At 43.4% G+C, this 18441-nt stretch overlaps 1 protein-coding gene across 1 annotated transcript in view; it reads right to left on the bottom strand.

Annotated features, from left to right (window-relative positions):
- Positions 1 to 18208, bottom strand: part of TIAM2 (TIAM Rac1 associated GEF 2) — a 191849-nt gene extending 173641 nt beyond the window's left edge. Inside the window, exon 1 of the mRNA XM_063390157.1 lies at positions 17832 to 18208. The gene's annotated coding sequence lies outside the window, so the exon portion shown is untranslated. The remainder of the gene's footprint in view (positions 1 to 17831) is intronic.
- Positions 18209 to 18441: the final 233 nt, after the last annotated feature.

Below are 18441 nucleotides of genomic sequence, written 5' to 3'. Positions count from 1 at the left end.
AGGGAAAAGGGTCAGCATTATGTGCCTGTGAGCAGGCTGCTAGCCTTTTACATAATAAGCCTGTGCCATTGAATCCCAGACCACAAGTTTCTGCAGAAGGCAGATTTTTCACGACTAAATTCTGATGAGAAACAGAGCCTTTATAAAGGTTGTGCTAGTCTGTGCACTTGCTTTGCAATCGTGGAGTACGACAATAAGGGTCTAGTTGTTTGTGACTGATGACTCTGGTGAGCCGTCAGGCACAACCAGGTGATCCAGAATTAAAGCAGACACCCAATTTTCCTGGTCTTCCATTTTGGATTCACACTGTAGTTGTCATTTTAGTTCTTTAGAGGGCTGGCAAAAGGCAAACTGGATGGTTTGTTTGTTTTCTTTTCTTCTTAGGGACTTTTAGGGGTTTTCATCACCATGAAATCTGAGTACCTATTTCCTTTTTGACTTTCAGAGGAAGAGAGGGACATATGTATAATTCTGGTAGGAAGGTGGATGGAGCCTTTGTCAGCACAACGAACTCCTAGAGGGAGGAGCTGATGGGAGACAAGGACTCACAGTGGTTTCAGAGAAGAGCATTTGGTAGGAAGCTAGGAGCAAGCTGGAGGCCACAGGCAATGCTGTAATTAAAGCACATGCTGAGCAGCAGCAGTGGATCACACGACCACAAATGAAGGTCCTGTCAACATGGAAGAGATGACACTTCATGGCACTGAGCACTTGTATTAGCACTTGTATTGAGCACCTGTGAGCCTTTTTACTCACTAGTCTCTGCATGAAGGGGGTAGTTTTTCCTGGAATGACTCACAACCCACAATTGGCAGCTAATTGCACCTTCAGAGTCTGGGCCAGGAGGAGGAGCTGGTGTGGGAGCAGTCCCCAGGAGTGTAGGAGGGAAGGTGCTGCTAGGTCATCAGACACAGGTCTTTAGTAGGCAACTGTCTTTTATCTTCCTTTTATGTTCACTGAGCTTAATTTACCGGGTTTTTGTCTCCTCTGCTGCTCTAATCATTCATTACTTCATTCTCCTGTCAATTGGGAACCTTAAATAACAAGGTTACGGGCATTCATTATCAGTTAGTATTTATCTCTTCTTCACTGTGATGTACTCTAGATTAAATTTACTTTCTTGTCTTTTCCTTCTCACATATTCACAGAAAATAAACATATTGCTCCTCAGAGAGAAAGGTTTTAAAGAATTTTCTTTGGAAGAGGTGATTTTTTTCTCCACTTTCTGGAAAGATCAGCATTTCCAGGAAGGCACAGTTTGCTTGTCCTCCTGATGAGGTAGGAATGAGCATTGCTACTACGCCTGCGACATTCCAGCAGAAGTACCCCAAGGCTGAGCGAGCTTCCCGGGCTCCTCAGAGGGCTTGCCTGTGAGCAGGCAGGTCACTGCTGCTCTGCTCCACCCAGGACTCAGTGAGCACCAGCACGCCCAGAAGGACACTAGGCAAGTACAACATCTGGCCAGAGAGAGGAGGCTGGACGGTGTGAATGAGAGGAGGACCTGATCTCCTTTTTGCTCCTTCTTGGGAGCAGGGAGGAAGAATGGACTGTGGTTAAGATGAAGATGACTGAAAAAGTTTCTGGATTTAGCAGGACTGGATTGTGCTGGTGTTTCTCATGGACCAGGTCTGATCAGAACACATTCCTTGTCTTTCTCTTAACCACAAGTCAGTTGAGCATGTTAATTTGAGATTGAGGCATTTGAAGTCAGCATTAATTAGAGCAGCACCATATCCCCTGGACTGCATAGAAGTTGATGTGACAACAGACCTACGTCTTATCTATCTCTTGGCACTAACCCTCTTTGGTGCTATTATAGTATGGTACATAATAACAGTGTATCCATAGCAACAACAGCATAAACCCCAGATCTGTTAACCACACAGCACAAACAAGAATCATTTTTTAAACATTTCTAACTTGCTTTCAGTCTGGTTCCTAAGGAAAAAAGACTTAGGTGAACTGATATTTATCTACCCATCCATCAGTTTTCCTCATCATCTCTGCTGCTACTTGCAACACCTTTTGACCTTTTTAACCAATTTCAAACAAATGTAGTGAAAAATATTTAAAAACTGCCCAGATTTAGTGTAAAACTCTTAAGGAAATGGAGAAGTGGCCACATAATGCTTCCAGTAATGGAATGGCAGTCGTCACCTCTTTCATTTGTTTGCTCTGAAGGGATTTAGGAGAAGCAGTTGGCCAAATAGCAGTAAATGTAGATGGCTACCTACACAGCAATTTTTGTGTGGCTTCTGAAAAGGCCACAGAAGCGTGTTTTTTGCTCAGTTGCTGGAATAAGTAAAGGTAGAAGACCTGCAAAGGGGCTTGCATTAGTGGAGAATTGGCCCAGGAAAGCTGTTAATGATAGGAGGATGTGGACATGATGGGGACACAAAATGAGCTGGTCATGCTGGTTTTGGAGGTCGAGTTGAATATTTGAAAATATGATTCAAATTTATAGAGAAGATACAGCAGAGATCTAGAAAATAACCACCTAGAACAGATCTCTCTCCTTCACCTGCCTCAGATTGTCTTGCAGAATTCCACAAAAATCCTCCTATCTGTGTAGCATGATATGCTTCATCACAACAACAGGTAGGAACTACAGTTGTTGAAAAAAAATAGTCAGGATTTGACTGCATATTTAGTTTTCCATCTTGTATGTGCTTTGGAAGCTCTTGCCATCAGTCTTAAATATTGTATGTTGGCTGGAGTTCAAAACCCAGGAGCAGTTTAAGCCCTTCAGGTTTTTGCCTTTTCTTCCCCCACTCTCTCAGTCATGTAATGAAAAAAAACTATCTGTCAAATGAGCATATCCTACTTACTTTGCTATAAAAGTTCTGTCCAGTTCTCAAGATGATTGTTAATAATTACATGCACATATAAATATATAAATATTAATATATATATATCAATATTAGAGATAGGTAGGGTATTGGTTAAGGTTTTTTTCAAGAGCACCCCTCCACGTGGCTCTGAATGGTTTCAGGAGGAGGGAATTGGTTTGCACACATTTTCCATCCATGAGGGAGGTTTGGTTTGACAGGACACAGCTTGGAGCAAAGACTGAAACACCAAGTGTGTCAGCACTGGCCTCCTCAGGGGTACAGTCTCTGCATTAAGAACAGCAAAGGCTAATGAGTTTTGTCTCCAGAAAACTCCAGACAGAGCCTCCGAGTATTTATGGAGATAAAATGTTTGGTAAGAGAAGTAGGAAACAAGAACACCTATTCCTATTTCTGGGAGCCTTTGCATCTTTGCACTGGGGGAGGGGACTTTGTGTTATTTGGGGGAGTTTTAAAAACAATGGAGTGTAATTGTGCCTCCTTTTTTCATTTTACAGATGTGCGCATATGTAGAGGGAACAGTCCCTGGAGATAGGCAGCCTTTTAATGTTGCATTAAAGAAAATCTAATGTTTTATGCACAGGACACAAGCAGCCTGAAGCGTATTTCGTTATCAGATCCCTTTGCAAACAGTGAATAACCAGTCATCACAATGAGCTACAGGGGAATACAATTAACCTATGTGAGATTTTTCCAAGCCTCAAGTAGATGGTGTTGCAAAGTGTTATCTAAGGTCCAGACTACCTACAAATAAAGACCTCCAAGATTTCTGTGCAATTTATGATCACACAGTGGATTTCTGAGAAGGGGTTTTGCCATGTAGGTAATGGGAAATGTCATTCCCAAATGTATAATTTACCCCCATAACTGACATAAAAAAATCATGCCAATATATGATTGGGCAGAGATAAATCCAACTCAGAAACAGTGTGAAGAGAAACTGATATTTAACATTGTTTACCTTGTAGAGTTGGGAACAGTTCCTTACTTTGTCCAAGAAATATGCTGTAAAGCCCACCAAATGGATGAAAAAGCCTCTGACTTTAATGAAAAACTAATCAAAAAAGTTCTTTGCTTAGCTTGGAATTTTCTTCTGTTGTTCTGGTATGCACATGTTGATTCAGTAGCATCGTTATTTTTGGTCGCTTATTACTATTCCTAAACCCCATGAGGGTAGAACAATTAAAAAATAATAATCTGTGGGTTTCCAGTGAATTTCTGCATGGTGACAGAAAAAAGTGTTGGCCTGTTTTCGTGTATACCGGACATGTTTCTAATTCTCTCACCCTGTAAAATTGCATAAAGTGTCCAAAGCCATTTTACTTTTTGTATTTCGTGAAATAGTTTGAAAGGAATGTCTAAGTCTCCCTTGCTGACTTGCATTATTGCTGCTCTTCCCTCGGCTTGAGAATCTTTAATGCACTCTCTGTCTTCAGTGCAAGGAAATGCACAATCTCCTTCAATGCAAAAGCAAAGACTGTAAGTGCATGAAATATGCACATGTGAGCATGCAACTCTGCCTACCTTTGCTAAAGGTACTGATTTAATGCACTCTTTATGGTTGTTCTGCAGTAGCTTAATGGGCCATAAAACCAGTCCCTCCCTCTAAGAAGCCTTCACAATTGTTTTGCTGTCCAATACCCAGTATCTAAAATTAACCAGAAAATAAACAGCATCAAGCACAGAGACTCCTTGACTAGCCAACTTCCTCTGAAATAAAAATATTTCCCTAGTTTTGTTTCTTTACACTCTGTTACCTCTTCCTCTTTTGCATGTTTTGTTGTTTCTTCTGAAATGTCACGACAGCAGACAGCCCACAAAAAAATCAATGCCTTCTCTTCAAGCACTCAGAAAACTTCTCTTGCCATAATAATTAGTTTGAATTAGATGACTAATCATAGGGATTTCTGCCTAGAGCAGGAGCCCTGTGAAAGGGCTCTATAGAAATGCAAGTGTAAGTGAAATGTGACTCACAGTTACACTTGGACTTTTTCTGCAAATGTGTCAAAACAACATCTTTTCTATACATTAGTGTTGGTGAACTTTGCTGCTCAGGTACAAGAATAATCTAGCCTAAAGCCACATACATGCATCTTGTAAGGTTATACAGCACCATAGTTTGGCCTATTTACCTAAAGTCTTCTTCCTTCCTTCCAAATAGACACTAGGATTTCAGAGCACAGCAATGATATCCTAAAATTCAAAGTGGACCCAAGGTCTTGGGCCATGGAAAGAAGAACTGGGGTTCTGGAGCTGTGCTCTGTGCTCTCTGGCTATATCTACATGACTAAGTTAAACAGCAAAGGAAACTCTCCACTGCAGTTGGTTGGTGGGGCTTGAGCTTCGCTTTATTAGGTCACTTGAGTCACGACCAGCACAGTTTTGCCTCCCAAACTATCTCTGGGCACATGTGGGATAGGCCGAGTACCACTCACCACAGGCAATTTCAGTCCAGCATCCTGTCTTGGGGAGCAGGAGAATTTAAGACCAGGGACATGGTTGGCTTCAGTCCAGAGAGTGGTCCTGGGAATTAATTTACTAGTATAGCTGTAGCCCATGCCCCCTGAATCAATGAGTATACAGCAGATAAAGTGTAAAAAGGTGGCTGGGCCCTGGAACAGGCTCCCCAGGGAAGTGGTCACAGCACCAGCCTGACAGAGTTCAAGAAGCATTTGGACAATGCTCTCAGGTGGGGCTCTTGGGGATGGTTCTGTGCAGGCCAGGAGTTGGAGTGGATGATTCTTGTGGGTCCTTCCAATTCAGCTGATTCTGTGATGAGATTTATATTGCTTACCCAGCTTACAGCGTATCTGGGACTTCATCTATTCAAGTGTTCTGAAATTTTCTATCAGGAATTAAATAGCAATTATTTGTCCTCAAAGCTATTTCATATACAAATATTACAGAATATAATATCTGTTCCTAAGTAAAAGCCTTAAAGGAAGTGACACATGCTGCTGTTTAAGTAAGGTTTCTGTGAATGCTTATTTCCTGATAAAAATCCAGCCATTTCCAAGCAGGCATGCTCAGTTACTTGCTTATCTTACACTTGAATTCTTCTTTTTTTCCTTTTTTTTTTTTCTACTGTGCAAGAACTGTGTGTAACAAAGGCCACAGGTAATTTATAAACTCAAAGGGAAACATACTAAGTTACACATAGCAGTTTCCAGCACCCAGCAAAGCAAAAAGTAGGGTTTTTGGAAGCAGTGAATAGTAACTGAATTCTGTGGGGTGCTGTTATCTAGAGAGATGGAAGTGGAGAGGAAGGATGTTGGATCACATGTTATGCTGCTGTTATGACCCAGGAAACTGCAGATAATAGTAGTGCTCCTGATACTTGTCAGGGCTCTGCAGCCCTAAGATAGGGCTAGGACAATGCAGGGGGAGCAAAAGGGAAAACCATTGAATGGAGCAACCAGATATTAAAGGGGTGTGTACTAAAGAAATTCCCATTAAAAATTATGCCAAAAAGCACCCTAATCTTCTGTCAGCATATTTTTTATACAGCTGACATCACTGCAGTAATTTATATTTTTTGTCTTTGTTAAACACAGCATCTGTCATTCCCCTTTTCTGCATGTGTTGCTCAGTTATTCTTGTCAAACTATTAGAGAGGACTTTATGGGTGAGCTGGAGGTCACTGCAGGAGTTGAAAGGCTTAGAGCTCACATACCTTTGTACTTCAAAATAATTCAGTTAAAAGCTGGAGTATGGACACAGACTTCATTCTTGGAGAGAGGCAAAGAGAATATACATAATTTGTCTGATTTATTTGGATTAATATTAGGCTTCACTCCTTTCCCTCCTCCCTTCAATCTGGTTTTACATTCAAACCAGCCTGGATAGGGAGGTAGAACACTGAAAGATGAGCAAAGAACCTACATTAGCCAGGTGAGTGGGAAATGATCTGACTCTTTCATCCTCCTTCTTCTAGCTCACTGGCTGCATGGGGCCAGCCTGGAGAAACTTAAGAAATCAGGACAAATTGGACCAGACATTCCTCATCCTCAGGTGCTTTCAGGGACCCTAATGTAAAAAGAAGAGCCTTTGCTCTTACAAATTATCACATGGCATCTGCTTTGCATCCTCTCTCCACCTCGCTCTGAGCAGCTGTTTCTTTACAGGGAAACCACAGAACGGATACTGCAGAAGCAACTTCTTTCAAATGCTTTGTGAAATGCTTTTATCCAAGGCTGAAAGGTAAAAGGGCACAGAGTTGAGGGGAGATATGGCTCTAAATAGCCACCAGCCATTGGGAACATGCCATTGGTTCCTCTTGTAACCTGTGCCTTCCACAGAAAATTGAGAGCCAAGGCAGGACCTGCCATAACACAACTACTGCACAATACCTTGACTACATCTCTCTGTTCCTTGCCCTGGAAATAACCACGCTTCCATGTGCAGTGCCTGGCTCTACTTCTCATCGAGGCTGTACTTGGGAGTACTGCTATTAATGCAGCAGGGCCTTGGAGCTGTATCTTCCATCCTCTGGAAGAAGAAGAACCTGCATCCCCATGCTGTCATGCTGGTTTTAGTCTGGTGGGGCTCATCAGTGCTCAGTAAAATTGCACCAGCGTAAAACTGGCATAGCAGTGCAGAGAATCAGGCCTGCAGGCTGCAATTTGTTCTGACATAATAGGATAAAACTATTTGTCCGCTATGTGATAGAGCTGATGAAATGTGTCAGAATAAAGCCCTGGAAAGTAAAGTCGTTTTTCTGTCCATTAATCAGGCACAGAATGGATGAGAAAGTGAAAGGTTCACCAGCCAGGTTACAGGCTGTTCTCCCAATATGCCTGCATGGAGACCTGGGTGTGCCCTCTCCCATGTGACAGGGTAGTTTTGTTTCCTTGTCCATTTATTTCCTGGCATCTCCGTGGATATCCCCAGGGGGGACACCAGTCAATGTCAATGTCAGTTGTGATGCTGCCTTATTGTGCTCTGGAAATGTACCCTAGAAGTGGATGGGCAGCCCTCATCCCTCATAACAATTGGATAACCTACTTCCTCTCCTTACTGACCTACTTATTTGCACACTGGTGACCTAGATATGGTCCCGCTATGGCTCTGGCTCCTTCCACCATGAATGAGCCGGGATGTTACGTGTGTGCACATTTACCCAGCACGAATTTGGTGCTGCGGAACACCCACTCAGAGAGAAAAATCACGTGAAGAAGAGTAGCGATCAAATGAAGGAAAACGTTATCTTTGCCTCTTCTTGTGTTTTTAGACAGGGATCATTTGCAGCAAGAGAAAGGACTAGGATGTAAAGAGTAGTGATGGATTAGCAAACAGTAGAGATGAGTCAACAGAATGGGAGAAAGAGAAATTGTCATGATTCTGCAGTTTAGTAATCCTTCACTGATACCAAGTCTTTACCAAGTATTATCATTATTATTCTGAAGTCGAAGACCATTTTTTGTTCACAACTCGAGTTTTCAACACCAGTAAATTATGAGTAAAAGCCTATAAGGTGCAGTTTCACACCAGATGTACTCCCATTTTAGCCCAGTTATCTATTATCTGAAACAATTATCTTCCTCTGTTATATATGAATTAATAAAAATTCTGCACTTACTGGCATTCCTATTTCTGTGTGGCATACATCCTCAGGAAGTGGAAATTAATATCTGCCCATCAGTCTGGATTATTGGGACAGTTTGGTTGTTGCTACAGGATATGCAAGAAATTAGACCCATTCCCAAACACTGACCTTGCAGTGTTTCATGTGAGAATAAAGATCAATTCTGTACTCTATATCAGGAGCAGATCTACATCAGGGTTCACAGTGTCAAAACTGCACATGCAAACCGGGGTCTCCAAACCTCCTGACGTCTCACGGCAGGAGAAAAAAACAGATGTCCACCCTCATCTTTCTATTTTCCAAGTCTTGTTGTAAAGGAGCAGTTTTTGTAGTTCACGGTATATGAGAAATGAGTACTATTAAAGCATCATATCTGGTGACCTTTGGTGGCCCAGATACCTGTATCAGTGCTCTCCGGAGAAACCCTTCACACTCAGCGAGCAAGGGGCTAGCTTTGGGTTTGAGGTGAGACAATTTCACTACTCAGCCAGTGGACTTCTCACTTTGCACTTGCTACATGCAATCGTTTTACTGCTCATCTGTCTTGATTTTGAACCACACTTTAAATCTATGTTCTCAGTAACAAAATTTAAAAGAGTAGCTGGAAGCCAGTAAACACCAAGCTGGCCAGAATGACCTCAGGTCTTTCGGGCATTGTCTGTTCTCATATGTGTCACTGGTGTGATGTTCATACATTGTCCCCTGCCTTGGCTGTTTATATCAGCTGAACAGGAGCGCAGGGTTCCCCTTGCGTTGGCTGCCCCGGCATGCACAGAGTTATCCATGATCCTCACCATCCTTTTGGGGTGAATGTGGTAGAATGCAAAAGTGAACACTGCCTTTTGTGTCCTCATAAGGCCCTAGAGCCAAACCCAAAACCAAACCCAATCTCTTTCCCAGAAATAACATTTGCTTTTGGCAAAATTCTCCTCAACTGACTTGCTTTTCCTGACAAGTATAGCTGTATTATTTTGAAGAAATTTTAGAAATGACCAGGATGTTACAACTTCTCACCATTCGAGCACTATAACAGTGAATGGAAGAGGAAGAGATTGGAGAGAGATGTTTGTTTACCTACTTCACTATAAACCATCACCCTGAATACACTTGGAAGTACTTTTTCCAATTTTACGCTACTCCACTCTATTTTCTTTATCTATTTTCTATCTGCAGTGATTCATTCACAGAATTTGAATGTGTAGTCAGGGAGAAATGAGTTTTGCAAAAGCCATTTTTCCAAAGGCACTGGTGTGTGCCTGTGATTTGATGTATGACTTTGTGAAAGCTGTCACAGAGGTATCCCACATGCTCCAGCACTGACGGATCAGCATACTGGCATGATGACACAAATACAGTCTTTCACCACTGGCACTGCCTTTTGACTCTGCATTTTAAACCTGGCCAATTGCAAGCTCTGATTTTCCATTAGCCAGTCATGTACTCTCTGCCTGTGATAGAACAGACTTAGTGATATGAGTCATACACCAAAAGCCTAAAATTTTGCAAGGCTTACAAAATGCTTAATGGGGTGGGTCTGTATCACAAAGTGACGTGCTTCAGGATTACATGCAAGGGAAGGACTCCTGTTTCTATATCACTCCACAGTAAGGACACACAATTTTCTTTAATACTTTTGCCCTAGAAACAGAAAGTTGTTGTGACAAGTGGTCAGCCTATGGTGAAAGGGAAGCCCAGTGAGGTTTATTCTGCAAGTTGGAAAGTTCACCACTCTGATCTGGACTTTAACTCTGGTCACTATGTGTAACTCTGCTATAGTTACTCAGATACGTGGTGTGAACTGCTGTTGTATCCTTTGGCAGAAAGTTGACCTTCTTTTTAACCAAGGAGAAGCACAGCCCAGAGAATACCTCCTGCAATTGCACTATTGCAGTGACATCCCTTGTGACCTGGCAGGCTGGGGCACTGCAAAGAAATAATTGTTCATGGAAACAGCAGTCCCCCCTGAGCAAATGGGATGACTCTCCATGGGCATTGTCAGCTCCTGCCCTGGTACCACTGCCTGGCAAGTGGCATATTTTTAAATCAGAAGCAGGACAGAGTACTGTCACAGCATCTGGTTGCAGATATCAGACACCAGACTGCTCTCAGAAAAAAAAATAAACCCCTGTTGCCAGTGAGTCTGTAGTCTGCTAACGCAAAGTTGCACATAAGGCTTCTTGATATCAAATGCTGTTGTGAGTTTCCGCCATACTGGCACAATAGTCAGAGGTTCCCTTTGTCTCAGGCAGGGAATCACCTCATCAAACCAGACACAATTTTTCTACTCTTTTCCCAACACACACATCTCCCTTTTCTTTGCCTATTTAGTTCAAACAGTGTGGCAGGTGGGGGCAGTCGAAGCAAAATGAAAAACGACATTCAAGTTACTAAATAAAGCCACAGCATGGACACATGAATAAATTTACTTTCCCAAAATGCATTTGCAACAAAATAAAAAGGAAACAAAAATCTGTTGGGACTTTTTACCAGGGGTAAAGAGATATAAGTATGGAGTAAACCTATCCCTGTCCAATGTCTGCTGTATGCCAGGGTCTGCATCCAGACCACGGCTCCACAGCTGGCTTCCAAAGGAGTAAGCACTTAGCAGCTCCTCAGAAATGCAACACTGTCTGCACTGTTTCTATATCAACACATCTTCCCCTTCAGTTAGGTTCAGCAGCTGTACATCACTGTTACAGAGCCTGACCCCCCCTGAGAAGTCTGCAGGGATTGTCAGTCCTCCCATGCCTGCTGCAGGAACTGGTGGCATTGCAAGGAATGGCGCCAGGCAGCTGCCAGAAAAAGCCAAGGTAATGTCACAACTCTGCAAGTTGCATAAATGTCACCTATTTTGGGGAAAGAGTGTTTGATAAATGCACTGTCTTGAAAGTGAAAAATACTGCAACACACCTGGCATTTGTAACACTGCTGAGCAGCCAATTTATGAGTGGTGCAGTTGCAACATGAGTGTACAGATCTGTACAGTTTCTGGGAAAGGAAGGGCAATGTTCCTCCGCTGTTCTGTGGAGCAATGATTATAATAGCATGACGAATAAAATATGAAAGGAACAGGTGTTTTGTAATGTTACCAAGGACAGTTTAGTGCTAGGACAGTGCTGTGGGCTGACACAGCAGTCATTGTTCACAGCACAGGCATTTTCAGAAGAGGATGAGCTCTGTGTCTCCTTCGCTAGATGCATTTGGCACTTGTTCTTGTTCAAAGGCAGACAGATCATAGAACCACAGTTGGAAGGGACCTTGAAGACCATCTAGTTTCATTCCCCCTGCCACGGGAAGGAACACCTTTCACTAGACCTGATTGCTCAAAGCCTCAGCCAAACTGGCCTGAAACTCTTCCAGGGAGGGAAACAAAAGTTTTTAACTGGATCAAATGACAGTGGCGGTCAAATCCTCCTGCTTATGGGTTAATGCTCACCACCTAAAGGAGTTGTCACTGGCTGAGAACACTTGGACATAGTTCTGCAAACTTGACAGAGAGGCCTCATTCCTTTCTTTTATGTCTAAAGACAGTGGTGGGATCATTGAAAGTGCTTTCTGGTCCTACTGTCCTGGGGCAGAGAGGTTCAAAGTTTCTTTTTCTTCTTGTGTTATGTCATTTCTCTGTTAGAGAAATGTAGGTGTAGGTGTAGAATTAGATACTGGAGTCACTGTCTGGCATCACTACTGGAACTGCTTTAAACTCAGCACAGGATTGGGGTGACACTATATTTGACCTGGGAGAGACTCAGAAGGTATTTTTGGTTGTCCTGGCTGCATCATGCTGTGACAACTCTGCTCAGTACTAACAGCAGAAGGATGAAACAGAGATAACATTGCCTATTTCAACTGAGATGGGCTTAGACCCTGAGCTTAAAATTAATTTTCGGTCCATTCTGCCTACATACCTCATTACAGCGAGGTGCCAGAGCAATGTGATGGGTGTTCAAATATCATGGTAGTGCCTGTGCAAAACACAACTAAAAGCAGGAAAGGCCAGGAGATGGGTCAACAGGATACTCATGAGAGAGCTGAAAAATGTATTTGTGTGAAGTAAATCTTAACTAGTCATGGAGAAGAGAAGGCTTTGGAGTAACCTAATTGTTCAGTACCTCAAGGGAGTCTATGAGAAAGGTGGAGAGAGACTTTTTACAAAGGCATGTAGTAACAGGGCAAGGGGAATGGCTTCAAACTGGAAAAGAATAGGTTTAGATTAGATATTAGAAAGAAATTCTTCTCACTGAGAATGGTGAGGCACTGGAACAGGTTGCCCAGAGAAGATGTGGATGCCCGCCCCACCCCTGGAAGTGTTTCAGGTCAGACTAGACAGGACTCTGAGTGACCTGGTCTAGTGAAAGTTGTCCCTGCTCATGGCAGAGGATTTGGAAGCAGATGATCATTAAGGTTGCTCCTAATCCAGACCATTCTATGATTCTGTTATAAACACCGATTCAAAGAATGAGAAGATCCAAATGTGAAGATCCAATAGCAATGTGTTTCAGAGTGCTGCCAGTTATAAATGAAACTAATATAAAACTATTCACAAAGTTTCACTTAAATGAAACTAATATAAAACTATTCACAAAGTTTCACTAAGTGTGACATGAGCAGTTCTTAGAATGAATCCTCACCACAGAAATCCACAATTAGAGTGAACAGAAATTATTTAATATTATTTTTCATGGGTTTAATTATTAAAAAAAAAATGCAACTATTTTGTTTGAATTATTATATCCAAACTGTTGGTTAAAGAAAATTACAAATATCAGGACTTTTCTCCACATCGTTTTCTTGCTATTTCAAGCTCAACTTGTCCTGAGAAGATCCCTGACAGTTAAAAAGTTTCAAGAAGTTTGGTTCATGAACATCCTTTCCAAATGGAGGGCAGAGCTAATACCAGAGGCTTTGGGCCCTCAGTCCCAACACTGAATAGCCAGGGAGCACAAGTCTTAATAAGAGATGACACGCCTGCAGCATTCCTACAGGTTACTTAGTAACTACCTGCGAATAATGAAGGTACCCAGAGAGAATAAAGGTCACTTTGCAAACGCAATTAACAAAGGCTGAAATTTCTCATGAACATATTTAGGAGTGACAGATTGGAGAAGGGAAGCTTGCAGCAAGCAGCAAAATTTGTGTTAATTAGACAGTGCGCAGCCTTTGCAAATGAACTGAAATGAAACACAATGAGATGGTTAATGGTAGATGAGTGGGATGTTTAAACAAAGGCTTGAGGTAGGGTACTTTTGAAGTGCAGTCCCAAAACACACAAAACATTGAGGAATTTTTTTTAGATCTATAAAACAGCAGCTGATTATGTATAGATGAAAAGTAATGAACCAATATGCTCAGAAGTGTCTTCTTTTCTAGATCTGCCTCTGTAACTTCCATTAGCACCCACAGACTCTTAAATACACAAACACATTAGTCATGCATCAGATCACACCGTACATTTTGTTACGTATCCAAAGGATGAAATTACTCATACAATCAAAATTTCTTTTCTCATGTGAATCAGATGCAAGGCTTGACATATCCCCACTGAAAAAAGAAGGATGTTGTATTTTGAGTAGTATTTTTACAGCACCTTGCTTCTTTGGGGCCCTGCCTGCAGAGTAGCCACACCAATTACAAAACTGCTTTAAAGAACACATCATAACATTAGACAACACTTGTCAGTGAAAGAAGTGAAGTCTTGCTCAGCATTGTCCATTCCACATGTAGCCAATTTGCTCCACTAAAGATGAGTGCCTGATGTTACCAAACGGGAATGGCCTTGTTTTGCAATCACATCATGGAGCATTAACGAAATTATATCAGAGACTGGAATTAAAACTGTCCTCATTCTTTTGCAAAGAGCCTGCTTTATCCAACATTTTTCCTTCAAAATCTTCCTTTGGTCTTCAGGTTGGGAATGAGTCATGTCATGACTCCCAAGGAATTAAGCAAATCGACGCATTCTATGGTGATTCACTGACAGTGGTTTTGCCATCCTCTGCATGTGTTGTAACTCCAAGCAGTGACAATTGTCAGAGGATTTGTGTTTGGCTTTTGTAATTCCTAATTCTTGGGGTTTTTTTCCCTAAGTTTCTCAATCTGTTGAAAAGCTTCACCATCTGCACACCATGAAAGAGCTGCAGAATCTGGCAGCCTTCTAGTGTGTCACTGTGTTTTCAAAAAAGGCAACTGGCCTCCCTGTGTGCATACGTCACATTCTGTGAAGGGGTTTTGTTTTTTCTCTGTAAACATGGCCTGCTAATAATGCATGTGACCCCTTCCTTTTGCAGGAAAGGTGGCTGCAGGCACCTTCTGGCAACAGTTAGAGAAGGCTTGGTAAAGCACAGCAGTGCTGGGGCCTCTGGAGGCAGACCAGCAGTGGGACTGCAAAAGTAAGTGCGGGCTGGGTGAAGGAGATCCCTACTCCTTCAGTACTCCTGCATTGGAAAGCTGAGCTCTGGGGAGCTTGAGTGGTTTTACCTACATGAAGAGAACTTGCTCTGTGGCTGCACTCAGTCTTTCTGGGTTTGGAGGAGATAGCAGATGTGTTTTCACAGCTGAAAACCCATTGAACCTGCCTTCATGCCTATGTGCTTGCAGCCATCCCTGTCCTGTGACATGCAATAAGAACTCTGTAGACAGCCTGTCAAGCACAGGAGCTGTGTTTTCACTGATGAAAGGGATGGTTTTCTACACTAAGCACAGCACATGTCTTACTAAAACCTATCTGGCTGTGCAAAAGCCACATGAAGCAACCAAATGGTTCATACTTGTGAGTTCTCCCTGGAGCTGACCCACAGACCCACAAATGAAGGCACAGAGAAAAGTTGTTTCTGGAGGGAGAGGAAGGCCAACTTAAATTCCAAATGCTTTAAATGTGGTGATTTGGTATAAAGATGGAGGCAGAGAAGGATGTTAGAAGATGGTAGAAAAGGCTGGAAAGAGAAGGAGAAGTATGTTGAAGTAGACAGAGAGGAAGGAACACAAGAAGGGAAAAGGTCTTGGTTTTGCTAAGGCATGAAGGAGTCCACCGCCTTCCTCACTGCTTGGCCTGTCCCTGGCTTCCCAGTGTGGAAAATGAGAGCTACAGTAGTTGAGGAACATACAGGGAAGCAGACAGAAACACTGATTAAATGGAAGAAAATACAATTTTTTCCAAGAGAATGAGTATTACTACCCAGGCTGCCACCTCTGCTCCAGCTACGAATTTCTGCTAGCTGTTTAACCTAGGCTTAGCTGCTTTGGCTTCAGCAGCTTAATGTTTCTGTGTTTTGGGTTTAATGGCAAAGGTAGAGGTTTTCTATCTGAAAAACCCTGTCTGACAGACGAGGTCTCAGTATTTCCTTCTGTTCTGGCTGAATTATAATAGATCTCCTCATCCACTTTTCTGTGTCCTGCTACAATCAAATTGGATGGTCTGCTATTTCAATCAGTCTTTGGATTGAACCTTGCCTGAAAGCAGTTTCTAACCAGTGTGCCAGGGACCTACATTCCTCAGTCTCTGCCTGACTGCAGCACTTTCTTTCACTGCTCACATTACAGCTTGCCCAGTTTGAATATTCACACTGACTTCTACTTCTCCAAGTTTGAAGGTCCCCAGGCTGTGTGAAGATAAAATGAAGTTTCTCTTTTGGGCAAGTTTCTTTTCTCTTTTCCATTGGGAACAGCTGAGTAACTCCTTTTTCAGTTCTCCACCTTCCACTCTTCATGCAGACAGCAATGGGACAGTAAAAGTTGTCTATACAGATCCATAGCCCCTGCTTCAGGAAACATTTTTGCTCATTCTCACATGCCCCATAAGTGTTTGTGTGCTCTGCAGCTGTTAAATGTTGTGGCATCTCGGAGAGCTGATGATGGGTGGAAGATTTGGCTTCACATTCCATCTCAGTCTTCTTTTACCGGATGCTTCAAAGGTCATTTCAACCCACTATTGGCCATTTCAAGAAACATTTCAGTTTCTTGAAGTATGAAGAACTGGTCAAAACAGGCTCTCCTGTCAGGTTACATCCACACAGCATGAGGCCGTGTCAGTCCTGACCACGCAGCTCAAAGACAACAGGAACAGCAGCAGGGAGTTCATGCACAGCCCTGCTTGGGCTAAGCCATCCTGCGGGAAAGCGCCTTTGTCACGCTGCTCACACCAGCAAGATCCCATGGTGGGGTTGTGTGCTAAGGCAGAGACAGAGCCTGAAGCCAGCTTAGTCAGGGCTCCCAGGTGTCGCTGTGGCGAGCTGCGGGCTCCTTTACCTGCTTTTTGTCCAGCCATTCCTCCAGGGCCAGCCGCACAGGCTGGCTCAAGCAGCAAGAGCTCTGCACGCCCCAGTGCGCAGGCATAAAAGCTAATCCCTGAGCTGGCTGCTGATCCCCGGGCCAGCTCCGGAGCGCAGAGACGTGTGCGGCTGTTTGCTTCTCGCTGGGCAGCCTGCGCTGGCCTCAGCGGCACAGGAATCCTGAGGAATGCAGAACATTTCTGCAATAAAGCTGCTAATGGTAATTGCAGGAAAACATGTCACTTCCCGTGGAAGTAATGACAGAATGGGCTGTAAAATACAGAGCCAGATTCAAAATGACATTTTTTCTGTTTGTTTCTTCAATTTGTTTTTCCTCCATGTGGCTGCGTAAAAGGCTTCCTCAAGTAACAGGGGAAGGGATGATGTGACTGCAGCATGAAAGCCTTGAGACCGCCTCAGAAGCACAAAAGCTGTTCAGAAACCTTCTTTCCTCCCTCACCCTCGCCTCCCCAGACTGTATTTTCCCCTTTCCTTTGAATTATTTGAAATAGTTTGGCGCGGGCCAGCGCAGGCCCGAGAGGGCGGACGGGCCCCCTCACGCCGCGGCTCCGGGGCTGGCCTGGGGCGCCCTCCGGCGGCGGCCGGGGAGCGACAGGCGCCGCCTCCGCCGGGACCGCCGCCGCCCGCTCCGCAGGGGCCCGGGACACCGCGGCACGGCCGGGAGCCGGACAGCCACCCGGCAGCGGGCACCCCGACAAAAACGAAAACCTAAAAAAAACCCCCCAAAAACCCAGAAAAACCAAAAACCGAACAAACCAAACCCCAGAAAGTGATCCGGGAAAAAGTACAGGGAAAGCAAACAAATCTAGAGTCACTTTGATTGCCAAAGTATGAAAAGGTTTAACAGTGCCAGCGGACAGGGGAAAAAAAAGAAAAACAAACCAAACCAAACCAAAACCAAAACAAAAACAAAAAAGAAAAGGGAAAAAAGTTGTAGATTTACATCGGCTAGAAGGAAAATATACTTGAGCAAACAGCCCTTGCTTTGGAGAAAGAGCTCTTTTGAGGGGTGCTTTTGTTCAAGTCTCTCAATGAATGCAAGCAGTTACTCTGTCTTGTCTAAACTTTGACTGAATACGTAATTTCATTTAGCTGCTAATTGGCTCCCTTTACCTTTATTCGGAGACTCGGGAATGCTGCCAAAGATCCCTCCCGTCTGGAGTCCGCAGTGGCAACAACCCGGCTCCCAGGCTGTGCTTCGGCCGTGTAACTCCAGGCAAATCCATCGGGACACACTGCCTGCTCCTGGCCAGGCTCCTGCCGCCGCCGCCCACGGGTCTCAGCGGGAAGGGCAGCAAGTGCTGGAGCTCAGAAAGGAAGGGAAGCTCCACCATCCTGCCCTGACCGGGGTGTGCATGAAATGCCTTAGAAAGATCTTGTAGATGCAAAGTGCTAAACGTGGCAGAGAACTGATCTTCAACTCACCTAAGTGACAGTCCTCATCTGTAAGAACATAGAGCTGCTGTTGAAAAGCACATGCTCAAAGCATGTATAGCACTTTAAAAGGTGTTCTGAAATAAATATGAAATGATTTCTAACAACCTGGACCTTTTAAGAACAAGAATGAAGAGTTAGGCTGACTGGAAGTGGTAGTAAAGGGATCAGCAAAGAATCTGTATTTTCTATATAGCACAATAATGTGAAAAGCCCAAGACTGAAGTTCAACTTTGTTACAAGACCCTTCTTATTTGCATTTGGAAGTTATATAGCCCACACTTCCCTG

The sequence above is a fragment of the Prinia subflava genome, chromosome 2 (assembly GCF_021018805.1).
Source record: "Prinia subflava isolate CZ2003 ecotype Zambia chromosome 2, Cam_Psub_1.2, whole genome shotgun sequence".
Classification (NCBI taxonomy): Eukaryota; Metazoa; Chordata; class Aves; order Passeriformes; family Cisticolidae; genus Prinia; species Prinia subflava.
Note: the sequence above shows the minus strand (reverse complement) of the source record. Positions and strands in the feature narration are given on the sequence as shown.